At 39.4% G+C, this 14,145-nt stretch overlaps 1 protein-coding gene across 1 annotated transcript in view; it reads left to right on the top strand.

Moving 5' to 3' along the window:
- Nucleotides 1-14,145, top strand: part of LOC119022301 (glycine receptor subunit beta-like) — a 167,000-nt gene that overhangs the window by 4,717 nt on the left and 148,138 nt on the right. The window lies entirely within an intron of this gene.

Here is a 14,145-nt window from a genome sequence, read left to right as displayed (position 1 = left end):
GGCGACTCATCAAACCGGTGTGAAGTTAGTTTTTGGTAGGATATTCGGTGGCTATTCACTCGGGTCAGCCGCGACTTTACTGAGTTTCGCCCAGTGTTAGCAGCAGGAGGATGGTTAGCTCACCTCCAGAGCCTCGCGCTGAATCGCTGGAAACTGATTTAGGGACCGTCATTAAATTACTTGGCATAAATATATTAATAAAAAATAAGTGCAATTTATTTCTGTATCTTCCATGTCATGTGGCCCACTGACTTCTGAAACAGATTCTGTTTCCATTAAAAATGTATAATAAAGAAAATAATGGTAAAAAAGTTCTCTAGTGCTCAAGAGGTTAACATATTTTCAAGCATATTTTCATGTCAGCTTCTACACTATTTTGTCTCATGTCTTCTGCAAATCAGTAGTCCCCCCCCCCCCCCCCCCCCCCCGTGACCGTCTGGACTTCAGGGAACTTTCCCCCAGAAAACAGCCTCCATCCCCGCGAGTGAGGGAGTCAGATAGCATCCCGATTATGTCATTTAGCCAGAAAAGTGTAACTTTGTCACTCTCCAGGATGTTTGATGGGTCAGTATCTCAATCACTACACATTATAACAGCATCCATATGATTATAAACTGTCCATGGGTTTAGATTGACGGGGGGGAGACCTGGGAAACTCCGATGTCATCAACATTACATGTACCGTCATGCCTCTTTAGGAACCCCAGCGCCGGCTTTCTGTGTGAATTAAACGGCAGTACAGCAGAGATGCTTTGCTCTGTGTGACTCACCATTGGCAGAGAAGATGCTGTGTAAAAAGGGATCGTGCTTGGGGCCTGTCGCGTACCCCAGCAAATTTTAAAAGAGATTATTTAGCCCTCTCGCCTAATCACTTTCCTACTGGAAATATGATGCATGTCCATCAATAGATATGCTGCCGTCACTACTGCTCTGCCGCTGGTGCATCAGTTAGCCACGTGTCCTTGTTTTGACAGTTCATGAAAGACAGGTAAACACACCCCCAATGTGACACAGCAAACAGTTAAATCATTGTCCATCGCTCTCATAGCGCACAGCAAACATTAAGAAAGTCGCGCATTAAATTTTATTCACAGTTCAAAATATAAAGATCACCTTAGATCACACTGTTTAAAAAAGTGGCATTCTATGACACTACAGTGTATGTACTTTTAATGTGGCAGACTTTATGTCAGCTAATTTTCCCAGGAGACAAATAAAGTTGAATTTTTACCATGAATATTATTGTATGAAATAAAATAAGTGTGATTTTCTGTCATGGAGTATATCACTTCAGCCAGCTGTCTCATTTTCATTTGCAGACTCTGTCCATTATCTGTCATTATTAGTATTAAAATGAATGTAAATGATGCTTGGTGCTTCTTAGTTAGAAAACCCACTGTTTTCACCTATACTAGAATTTGTTTACAGCACAGACCTGCCACATCCAATATGGTGGATGCACTGACCTATTGCGGCAATGGACAGACAAAGATAATGCGTTGTCTATGTATGGTGGATTAAGTAAACTCTTACAAATTACACTTTTTTTTCGAAACCTTCATTCATCCCACATTCAGCAGGCATGAAAATCACTCACCTTTCGCCGAAATTCGCCATTTTGAAACCAAAATAGGTGACCTACGTGAATCATGTAGATCTGGTGAGAAAATATTTTTTTTGGGGGGGTATGGATGGTGGAGGTATACCAGAGAATGGACTACGAACATGTGCACACCTGAGGGGATCTCTACAACTCATTTTCAATTACCAGGAAGATGTTCAGGAAGATCAGTAAGCACGTTGGATTCTCTGTCTCGCTGTTCAAAATAAGAGCTCTACATTATACCCCATTGGCGTTTACAACTGGGTTCCTGGGGGGGGCGACCGTTCGTAGCTTGCTGCTACAACAACAAGCGGACAACGAAGACAGCTACAGAGACCGAGGAGACGCTGCATCTCCTGGATCTCAGCGGCTGTCTCGTTGCGCATCTTGATGTCCGCAGGTGAAGTGATGAACTGACTGCTGTGATCAGCTGTTCCCTGGTTTTAAAACTCCCCGGCTGTGAGTCGCACAACAGTGCACATCATTGACAGCTCTGCCCATCTCATGCAGTGGCCGGCACATCGACGGCTTGGATTTAGATAACGTTAGCAATGGATGTGGAAATAAGCGTACCGAGGCGGCAAATTTGTGGACCAAAACAGAGCCTCAAATATACTGCCCTCTGTCTAAATCCATGGACCTAGCTGCAAAGAGGACAGCCAAATTGGCGGCTTGCTGTCCAGTTTAAAAACTGCTATTAACTATACTAACAAGGGCAGCCATGCACTGCAGGCACACTGTCAAACAAAAGTGCACAAGAAGAAGGTGCAGGTCATAGCATCAACACACTGTATCCAGCACCAGTGTAAATGTTTTATTTTACCAACATGTGATAGCAGGGACACTGTCATTCAAAACTAGGCTGCTACATTACTGACGATGAATGTAACTATAGCTGAAAAAATAGCACAATAACGATAGAGACTACTCATCCCTGAACACCATGCAGTTCATGTAGGCTTTATGATGCAGTTGCATGATGTCCAAAGAAGGACTGAACGATATATCGTTATCGTATCTATATCTAGATATGAACATTCAAGATATTACTATCGAAAAAGAAACAATATAAACTATATATATTTCCCCGCTCACCCTGCATGTACAGCTCTGGCAGTCACAACAAACATCATTTTTACGATGTGCCCTTGAATGCACCGCTAAGGCCAGCGAACTACAAACCTCATTTCATGCTTGCTGTGGATCGACAGCTGAAGCCAACCAATGACAAACATGAGGGCGGGAGTGAGGGAGACCGAGACGCGCGCACACACACACACACACACACACACACACACACACACACACACACAGTGTTGCCAACTTGGCAACTTTCTCGCTAGATTTAGCAACTTTTCAGACACTCTTAGCGACTTTATTTCTAAAAAGCGACTCGTGACAAATTTAGCGACTTCTTCAGATCATCAGGGGAAAGACGAGAAATATATGATATTGTAATTCTCTGCTGCTCAGAGTTATCGCATTCCATGGCTCCTCTGCAGCAGCACCGGGGTCTCTCCCCTCCCGAGCGGCTGTGCAGGCGGCAGGCCGGTGTGTCGGGGGCTGGCTGGGGCAGCAGGAGCGACACCGCGGCCGCTCGCTCTGTGGATTTGAGCCCGGATAGCTGCTGTTTACTCTGTTGATTCATTAATTCTCTGACTTCTTTCTAGATTCCACTGGTACTTGACCGATAACCTGAAGCTGCTGAGTCTCGATCTTCACTTTCACTCTTCTCTCCAGATTAGATGTCATCGTTCATCTTGTAAAGATGCACATAGTTAGTTTGATCTTCTTCCTCCCTTTACTGTTGATACTTCTAATATATTTGTCTCTGTAGTGAGTTTCTGATAATTTGGTAATGATTTCTCTATCAACCATTTGTATATGGCTTAAAATAATGTCTTTATTTTTCTGAAAAATGCTTGGTTTTCACCGAACCCGTAGTCATACTGTATCATATCGATATCAAGATATCGAGATATGAAATGAGATATGAAATTTTGTCCATATCGTTCAGCCCTAGTATATACAGTCAAATAGAGAAGGACTTTGAGTGCTGGTCAAATCTTCCAAATTCACTACAAGCCCGGATAGCTATAATTAAAATGGATATACTGCCTCCTGTTAATTTTTGCTCTTCAATGATCCCTCTTGCTCCTTTGGGATATTGGAATGAGCTCCAGTAAGTCAGTTTCGAAATGGACCCTATAAACCCTTACCAGTGGAGGGTGTCTGGAATAGAGATTTAAATGAAGTAAATGATAGGGAGATTTGCTGGGACACAGTGTGGAAAAATCTCAGTGGTACATCCAAAAAACCCTTTAATACACTATAAGTATATTTATAGGATGTACTTCACTCCCATAAGGTGTTATTCTATGAAGATTGCTATCTCCCTTAATTGTGATCTTTGCCCACTTAATGCCCAGGTGTCATTCCTGCATGTTTATTGGGAGTGCCCCGGCACTATTGTTACGTTCCTGAAATGTACAAGCTACTTTATTTCCAGTGCAATCACTGTATAGAGAAAATCCTTGTATATGATATTAGTACCTATATATTGTAATTTTTTCAATAAAAAATTGATCACAAAAAAAAGAGGGACAATGAAAGCAGCAAACCGCCCGAAATGATGTGTGGTCAGTATGACCGCTTATGGATGAAATAGGTAAAACTCATCATATTTTATTTGCATTTCGTGTAATTTATATGAAAACTATTCTAAATTAAAACACAGACACTTTTACAAAAAAAGTGTTAGAAGGAGTCTTTAATGTTTGCATTTAGTTATTTATTTACATCACAAATTGATCATTTAATTGTGATCACTGTGACGCAGAGCACATCATCACTTGACATGGAACCATGCACTTTTGATGAGTGTGACTGCATATGCACTAATAATTGTACAGACACTTTAAGAGAAGCAACAGTACTTTGGAGTTTTGCACAATGCATTTTATCACATTGCTTTTTGCACATTTGTATGGATATGTGTACTGTGTTTATTGAATGTTTGTTGTCCATTGTCGAGGCTTGGTTTTGCTGGTGGGTGCTGTGTGGGCCACACAGCTCCACCTAGAGCAGAGGAACACAGGGTTGAATATGTAGATGAAATGTGTGAATTGTTTAAGCAAAGAGCTAAGCTAAAATGGGTTTTGTGTCGCTCAATGAGTGTATGCTTTGAATAACTTAAGTGTATTGTGTACTCACCTGTCTTTTGTTGTCACGGTGTGCGGGCAAAAGGCTTCCCCAGGAAATGGATGCCACTTTTATGGTTCTGGGGCCAAGTGTAAATTGGTGTCGGGGTGGTAGATGTGTGTATTTTTTTAGTAAATGTAAAGATGAAGTAGTTTTTGTATTTTCTTTTGGTAGTAGAAGCAAATGACGATGTATATAGGTCACTGATTGGCGGGGGTGGGGGGTAAATACAGGAATAAAAATGGTGGGTTAAACATGTGGAAGGCAGTGGATCCCCCCTGGATGGATTCTTCCAGGGTGATTAGTTGTGACACCCTATAAATAGGTGCCATTTTGGTGACCGGGATTGTTGTGAGACTGATGTGCCTATGCTGCTTTGCTGTGATGGATGAATAAAAGTGCCACCGCGGTGACCCACCTCAAACCTTGCCCGTGGATCATTTCTTGCCGTAGCATTCAGCCGTAATAGTGGTCATTCTCATAATCATGTTCAAAGTTTATTATCATCATTATTATTATTATTTATTATTATTATTGTAATTTCACATAAACACACACACAGCTTTATTGTTGTTGTGGTATCCATGCCAATAAAGTGAATTTGAACTGAATTAAGACTAAATTAATAAACCTTTAGATTCTTGCCTACAGACTGGTATATGTTTACAAATGAGCAATAAGTCCAGATTTCTTCAGATTTTTATTGTCAATGGGAATTTAAATTTAAATGTCAGGCGATGTTTTCATTACGGAAATTATTTTTCAGGCAAACAATTATAAGAGAGAGAGGGCAGGCGGAGGATCCGCTGTGTGACAGTGGAGCGGAGAGTCAGCAGCTGGATTTTGCACCCACTCTAAGTAGTATTAGTAGGTGCATAGGCCAACCAACAACAACCACTACGACCAGTATTCATTGTATTTTTACATTTGTGGGAAATAATAAAGATTTTCACGTCTCCACAAACGTAATAGTTATTATAGTATAATAGTTATTATTTGTGGGAATTTGCGTGTTGCGTTTGTAGTAGGCAGATTAGCCTGATGTCCAAGCTGCTGACGCTGTGTCAAACCTCTCCTGCCAGGAGGTTGTAAACTTGCCAGCCACTCGGAAGGAATGCAAATGTCAAATTGATGATTGATGATGTGCTGTCACTAACATTAGTGCTAGCAGTATTAGCGCTAGTGTTAGCTGAAACTGCACTTGATTTTAAAAACAGATCAGTAGGTTTGCAGCATTTTTCACCGTCTGCCAACAAGTGCTCTCTTAGATTTCTCTCTTTTTCTCTGCTCCCCCCTTGTGTCGCTTCATGCCTCGATTCATTTTTTTTTTTTTTGGCTAGCTTAATCTTCCAACTTTCAATCTCCAACGTTCGACAACCACGCAGATGGTCCACCTAATTCAGTCTTGAAATTCCCAGAAGGCATTGCTTCATTTTACCATTGCAAACAAATATTCCAATTTTAAAAATCACAGGTAGATTTGTTTTATTTCTAACCATGCACGTTTTTGCAACATCTGAACAATTAAAATTAAACACAGCAATTAAAGTCCATGTAAAGCAGAAATAAATTTCTGTTTTGAGTTTGTCATACCACAGAAACACGTGTCATTGACCACTGAGACAAATTTGAAAGATTAAAAAAAAAGCCAAGTATATAAAATTAGGTCTCAAAATCATGGAAAAAACAAGAACTTCTCTGTGCTGTGAAAGGCTGGGGGCGTGTCAGACAGAGGCGCTGGAACCACGCCCACGCGCAGGAGGGGGGCCTCCATGTACTGTACAAGGACATAACCTACAGTAACAATGTAAGCTAGCAGCATCATCAGACGACCCAGCCTGACCTGTATGAGCCATCAGAGCCAGAAACTGACTCTGAGTCAGACACTGATAGTGCTCAGCTTCGTTCCTCACAGTCCATGTTTTACATTACACACAAACGTAACACCCCAGTCTACATACAATTCCTTGTCATAGTCTATATTGGTGCACATAAAATATTACCTGTGGATTATCATTGTGCTGTCAGATGGACTCCGCTCAGGGAATGACGCCAAATCATGTCATGATTAAATGCAATAACATTTGCTAACATTACATGGGCGTGACAGGATGCACGGTGTAAAATCACTTTCAGGATTTGCACCTTCAGCAAAGTGCATTTAATTGCCAAAATGTACAATATTTATAACATACAAAAGCACACACTTACACTTAGAGCTTTGATCTGGCCCAAAAAAATCAAGCCCGACCCGACCCGACCTGAGCCCGCACACATTGTGTCCGAGCCGCCCAGCCCGTCACATTAACTGTAATTATGAGCCCGATTTAAACCTGACATTTTTTTTAAATACGTGGGCTGTTATAACGGACGTTCTCAAGCTCCATGTTGCACTTACACTACACAATCCCGTGATGCCGGTAACGCCTTACTCTAATCTGACCACTTTTTTCAGTGAGGAGTAATCTAACGCCTAATGTTTCCAAACCACTAATCAGATTAAAGTTACTTATTCATATCTCTGTGCTTTACTATTATTTTTGTCATTTTCCCTGGTAAACATATATATTTTAGCTTTTCTTCTTGCATCTCGGGGAGTGACGTCACATCTGCAAGAAGTCACATTTTCCGCACTAGGACACTCACTCGCGTAAAACCACGCAGCAACACAAACAAGGTGAAGGGAGGAGAGAGATGCGCCTTTTGTAGCTGGAAGTATGGTCATTATTTTGACTTATTACAAAAAAATGCTTGTGCAAGTAGCTCATGGCAGGCAGTAACATCGACATGTACATTATGAACAGAAAAACGAAAAATGCTGGAATACGTTTCTGTCTCTGCCAGTGTGGGAGTAAGCGCACGCTCGATGGATTGACTAGTTTGATCTAGCTACCGGAAGACACGGATGTCAACAAACCGGTATGTAGCTCCTTGCACAAACACACTGTTTTAACTAAACTTTTTTAAATTCATTTTGAGTCATACACGCTACAGTGCTGTGTTGTGAGGTGTCTGCTGATGTTGCATAACTTTTGGGGTGAGATGTGGAGCATGTTAAGAAGCTTAAAACACAGTGGAAAGTTCTGACCCTATGCTGTTAGCTGTCAATGCTAACTCTCCATTCACTGGAGCCCTGTAATGGTTGGACCAAATGTGTTTGTGTCTTCGGTACTGGCAAGTCAAGGGTAGCTTGAGCAATGAAGCTGCATGATTAAATCGACCGAAAATCCCCTTTAACTCTCCACAGTAGCTTCTTTTGACAAAATCGATCCACCATTTCCTTATGTTATTATGTTATTTTCTGACCCGCCCATTAAATCCTGAACTCAGAAATCCTGAAACACAGTTTGTGAGCCTAGCCCCAAAATTAAACTCTAAATGGTTGAATGCTTTTTACATGTTTTAAAGAAATACATTCATGACCTTTTTTAATGTGTTTAGAAGAAAATGGCTAAATTTGCTTTAAGCATAGCATAGCACAAAATCTACTACTCTAACTACTCCTGCCCTCCACATGTGCGCTGAGGTTGCTTGCTTAGGTGAAATATATAGCCTCATCTCTTAAAATATCTTCAGGTTTACAGTACAAGCAGACACATAAGCTTTTGTCATGAAATACATTTTCCATATTAAATTCAGATGTTTGTACTAAGCTACTGTTACACTCTTCAAAGGTCAATTATGCATGTAAAGTTTTTTGTTTTTTGTTAAAGACAGGAAGAGAGGCTTCATGGATGGAATTTATGCCCTATTGACAGAATGAATGTTAATGCAGTATGTTTATGACAGACGTGTTGAATCAATATGTTGCTACACTGATATAGATAGGCTTACTGATGTTACATGCTACTAGACAGAATTGGAAACAGAAATCGTCTAAACGATTTTATTTTGAAGTTTCTTCAAACAACAACTTAATGTTGTCAGGATGGTAATAAAAAGTGGAAAATACTGGAGTCCTTGGGGAGACCTGGTCCTGAGACTGGAGCCGGCCTGAGACTGGAGGCTGCACCAGAAGTGAGGTGGAGATAAAATTCAGTGAGTACATCTGTCCATTTTTTCTGTATGTATTAACTGAGGGCCCACTTTGCAGTAAAAGATTAAAACTTGTGAAAAGTCTGATACATTGTATTCTGCTATTAAGTAGCACACTACTTTAATATTATAGAGCTGTGGCAATTATGAACTCAACTACTGTAAAGCTGTCTCTCCTTATTTAACATGGGTCAAATAGAGCTCATTTGACATAATCAATAAAAAAGTAGGCTATTACATCATTCACAGAATATGCTTTGGAATATTCTTTATACTTTGTGTATTTATTTCCACTCTTGGATTCTGTGGGCTTTTTGTGATTGCTATAGCTTAAAATAACATTTTGTGGAGCTGAAATGTGTTGACAGTTGTGATATTTGTAGACTTTATTTTCTTTGCATCACAGGAGAAAGGGCATTTTAAATAATCTCACATTCTTGTAATCAATACCATATAACATGTACATAATATTTTCAATTATAGTTATTTAGTCATGTAATACTCAGCTATGTGACTAATGATGCTAAATCTTTATTTTCTGAAAAATCATAATTTTAGATGAGCCTTTGCTTTACCATGACCTGGATGATTAAGGACCTTCACACACATCTTTACTCAAACAGATATATGTATTAACATTTTAAAAGAACATGCACACAAAGTAAATCTGTGATTTCATTTTACACCCGAAACCACACTTGATCTTTTTTTTCTGAGATATTTTATTTTCATCCCTCATTCATCATGAAAGTGACTCTGATGATGTTCATGAGGATGTATGTATGGGGTCTGGGGGCTTAGAGGATACCTCTCACTCTCTCTCTCAGCCAGACTGGTGTGAGGAGGTCTAATATGTTGTAACAGACCAGTTTTCTTGCACAATGTTTAACATGTGTGTTCCCATACACAGTCCTGCCCTAACAGTAACTGTAGTGGATAAAGCCCGATCTGTAATACCATCACCCTATTTAGAAGTGTTCAGCTGTTCTGTGTGTGTAGAAGGAAAGCACCTGCAGGGCCTGCAGTGGGTAAACCATAGAGGAATCATCCCTTAAGAGGAACACGAGAGTCACAGTTACTGTATATGAAGATTATGACTGCTAAACATGAAATAAACAAAAGATGACCATTGCCAGATGACACCCGAGCCCCAGGGAGGGAGGGGGCTGAAACGGGGGTGTCTGGCTTTATTTTTAAAACCTTATTTGGAAGATATTCCACCGATATAATCTAAAAATGGAAGTTAATCGTGGTTAAGGGTATTGATCAGGCCAAAAAGAAGGAGGATCCAAGGGCGTGGAAACCCCCGGACCAGAATAGTATATAAAGGGGAGCGCCAGACAGAGAAATCAGTTCATCCCGGGAGAGCTCACAGCATGTATTTTGCTGTGTGAAATAAAAACCTTTGACTGGAAGATCAGCTGTTTCATCCTTGATTTGAGACTCCACCTGTGAGTTTTTGCTTAGTGAAAAGTTTGTTAGTTGCTAATATAGATAAGTAGTTTTGGCACTACATAACCCTTATATTTTACAGTGAAAACCCTGGCAGTGCAACCTCAATCTACAGCCCACCAATACAACACCATATGTCATTATGCTTGTGCATCAACATTGATGTCTCCCAGGGTATTTCACTAGGCTATGGACTCTAGAGTCTACTGCTGTACTGTCCAGAACCTTGTGGGTATGGAAGACTGTGAGCTTATACTCAAAATCACATCTCCATCAACAGTGACTGACGGACATGGACCTATAGCAGGAAGTACAGCTGAAATTACAGCAGGAGTTATTGATTGTGCTCAACACTGTAACGCTCACCCCAGTCATTTACAACCTCCGCAGAAAAAGGCATGAAAGGGTAAGGAAGAATGCTTATCCATGGGCTCAGAGAAACTTATGTATCTATGCGCCCAGAAGAATAGAACAGGTGAGGAAGGTTCCACTAAAGAAATTTGCACATTTAAAACTGTTTGGTCTTTCCCCTTTTGTGGCAACATTCTGCCATATTCTTTACTGCACACATCATTGCAGCTCAGGTGTGAGGAAGAAGACGACCCGTACGAGAGAAACCGAGACTACCGACCCTGTGAGTAGCTGTCAGATATTCATGTCTCTGTTTTATGAATAACTGCATGCTGTTTACCATGCTGTACATAACTGTAAGCTCAGGTGTGAGGAAGAATGCGACCCGTATGAGAAAATGGAGACTACGGACCCTGAGAGTAGCTTTCAGAAATTCATGTCTCTGTTTTATGATTAACTGCATGCTGTTTAGGATGCTTTATATAACTGTAAACAGCTCAGGTGTGAGGAAGAAGGCGACCCGTATGAGAAAATGGAGACTACCGACCCTGTGAGTAGCTGTCCGATATTCATGTCTCTGATTTATGATTAACTGCATGCTGTTTAGGATGCTGTATAACTGTAAACTCTGGAGTCATCTAGTCATTAAGGAGCAAAACTGGTGGTTAGTATACATTTCATAGTGTCTCAGCTGCAAACCTTTGAATGTAATTCTGTTGAATAACGGGACCATTTAAACTGTGAGTAAAAACCCAACATCTATCTATCTGTCCCTTGAATAAAAAAATCTCTTGATTTGTCTCCAGGTGCTGTCTTCCTCTGCAGAGGACAATGAGAAGAATGCATCTATTGAGAAGGGTCTGACAGCCTGTGAAGCTAAGGTGTGGAGTATTAAGCTTGGTTTAGTGATGTATATAGACAGTACAGTTATTTTTCTGTCCATGACCTCTAAATTACAAAATCTCCTCTTTAGGATTTGTGCTCCTCACAGAGCAAATCAGAGGACAGTGGATCCATGGGAAACAGAGATGGGGTTGATGCTGAAGGACAGGTGAGTGGATGTAAACCGGTTTAATTTTGTGTGCATTAAATCAAGTCATACATTAACCAATATGTTCCTTGCACACAGAAAATGAGAAAAATGCATCCCACAAGGAGGTCGCGACAGCATTGTGAAGGTGAGTAGTATGAAGAAGGTTTTAGTGCTGTTTACTACACTACAGATATATTGGAAAACAACATCTTTTTGCATCCTTTTAGGAGCCATGTTCTTCAGATGAAGAAAAGTCCAAGGATGAAGAATCCCTTAAAGTTCTGCGTTCAATGTTAACATACACTTTAAAAAATCCTAATTTTACAGTATATGACTTTTTTTTTACAGTAGTTTTTCTGTTCTTTAAAAATAGTGTACAAAACTGTAAAATTACAGACATTACCTGTAAATATACAATCTGCCTGTTATTTTAAGTATTATGACAGTAATGACAAACTACATTAATTTCTCATTTTTTTCACAGAAAAATACTGTACTTATTTCACATGATCTCTGTTTTCTTAAATTACATTCAAATTCATGTAGAATGACAGTAATTATCTGCATTTAAATATGTAGCCAGGTAATCTTCACACTTTTCTCTGTAATTTTAAGGTATATCTTATTTTTATATTTGCATGTAGCCTAATTATACATTCAACTGTAATTAAATATGTAGCTTGTTATATAAAGGTAAAAAGGTGTTATATTAAGTCCATACTAACAATTTAACGTTTTTCTCTGTAATTTTAAGGTAAATCTGATTAGTTTTAGATTTATGTGTACTTTTACATTCAAACTCTGTAGTTAAATATGTAACTTTTTATATTAAGGTTTATGTCCAAACTGAAAATCTAATGTTTCTCTCTGTAATTAAAAGGTAAAGATTAGCTTTTATATCTGTATTTTTATATTCAAATTCTGCTGAAAAAAAAAATGTAGCTCATGATGTAAAGGTTTATGTTCACACTTACAACATTTTTCTCTGTAATGTTAAGGTAAATCTTGTTCACACTCTTGTTCCCTAGTATTTATATGGTGTGTGTAAAAGTACTGGTGTAGACATGTATAGTTAGTACTTTAATATTCAAACTGTAATTCTTAATCAGACAAAAATACAATGAGTAAAGGCAGGAAAAATTATTGCAATTGTCCAGACAGCTGTAGGTAGTAAGTGTGGGAGAAGGGGAAGTCAAAAGTTTCAGGTGCAATCGGTAAACTTGTTGATTGGTAAAGCTTGAATTCAGATGATGCTTAAATAACAAAGATTAATGCAAAATAAAAGGTTATGAGTGGGTTAGCATTTGTAAATTCCAAGGTAGATTAAAATAATGTCTATCTATTGTGTTACATTAAGTCAGAGTAGGCTTTTATCTGCTATTCACCAAATTGAAAATGACAGTACCATGAAAACCTAAATGATGACCACATTCTGGAATGCAAGTAAAAATATTGATGCTTTTGATATTTTGCTTAATTCAAGTGAAGTCAACTCACCTTTGTTTATAAAGTGTTTTACACATATTGCAGTAGGTTGTGTGTGACAGAGAGAGAAAGAGATGCTTATGTAATTGAATATATCAGCCTACAGATAAAAATATATAAACATTTATATTATTTTCTTCATAATCTTCTCTGCATAAAGAAAACAATACCACGCTGATACAATTGCTATTGGCTGTCTAGCCATGTTGCTTTTAACGTGATTGGTTGATATTGCTGTCATCAAGAAAACTGGCCAGTGACAACTGTACTGCCTTCTTTTTGAAGTCACTTTCAACTGAGTATGGCACTACTGTTAGTCGGGCTATCTGGCCACTAATGGATTACCTGGATTATTACCTGGATTATTTTACATCTGTTTGCCATGTGTTTTTTTTTTGTTTTGTTTTGTTTTGTTTTTGAGCGATTCCGAGTTGTGTCATTTCAACTGAGAACAAAAAAATGGAGTATGGACGCAATTGAGGGGTCAGACGGATCTATGCTATATCACGTAAGAAAACATTTCTGTAAGGGAACAGCTTCGGTGATGATACACTGGCTGTATATATACTGGCCTAATCCTCCTAATCCTCAGAGAAGACACAGCAACTTCTCCCTTTTAGATGATTTTATTGACCTCTATCCAAATGAACAGGACACTGTCGTAGGTGTGGTTTGTGATTTCTGCAGAGGACACCAATAATAAACAATAATAATAACAATAATTAAAGCTGCAAGCAGCGTTGAACGGGCCCTCGCAGTCCACGCACCTTGGGGCATGCTGCCGTCAGGGCTTCTACATGCAACGGCTTGCAATGAAGAAGCTGTTCCTTTATAATTTGGTGGCCTGCTCCCGCTGGTATTAAGTAATGTATGCTGAAATCAGAAAAAGTGTGTGTACTGCTGCATGATTCCCTGGAAAAATACAGTTGATGGTCCACTTCTCGAGCTGGCTGAAGAAAATGTCTACACGAGGCATAATGCAATG

This window comes from Acanthopagrus latus, chromosome 1 (genome assembly GCF_904848185.1).
Source record: "Acanthopagrus latus isolate v.2019 chromosome 1, fAcaLat1.1, whole genome shotgun sequence".
In the NCBI taxonomy this organism is placed as follows: Eukaryota; Metazoa; Chordata; class Actinopteri; order Spariformes; family Sparidae; genus Acanthopagrus; species Acanthopagrus latus.
This window is presented reverse-complemented; position numbering and strand designations above follow the sequence as displayed.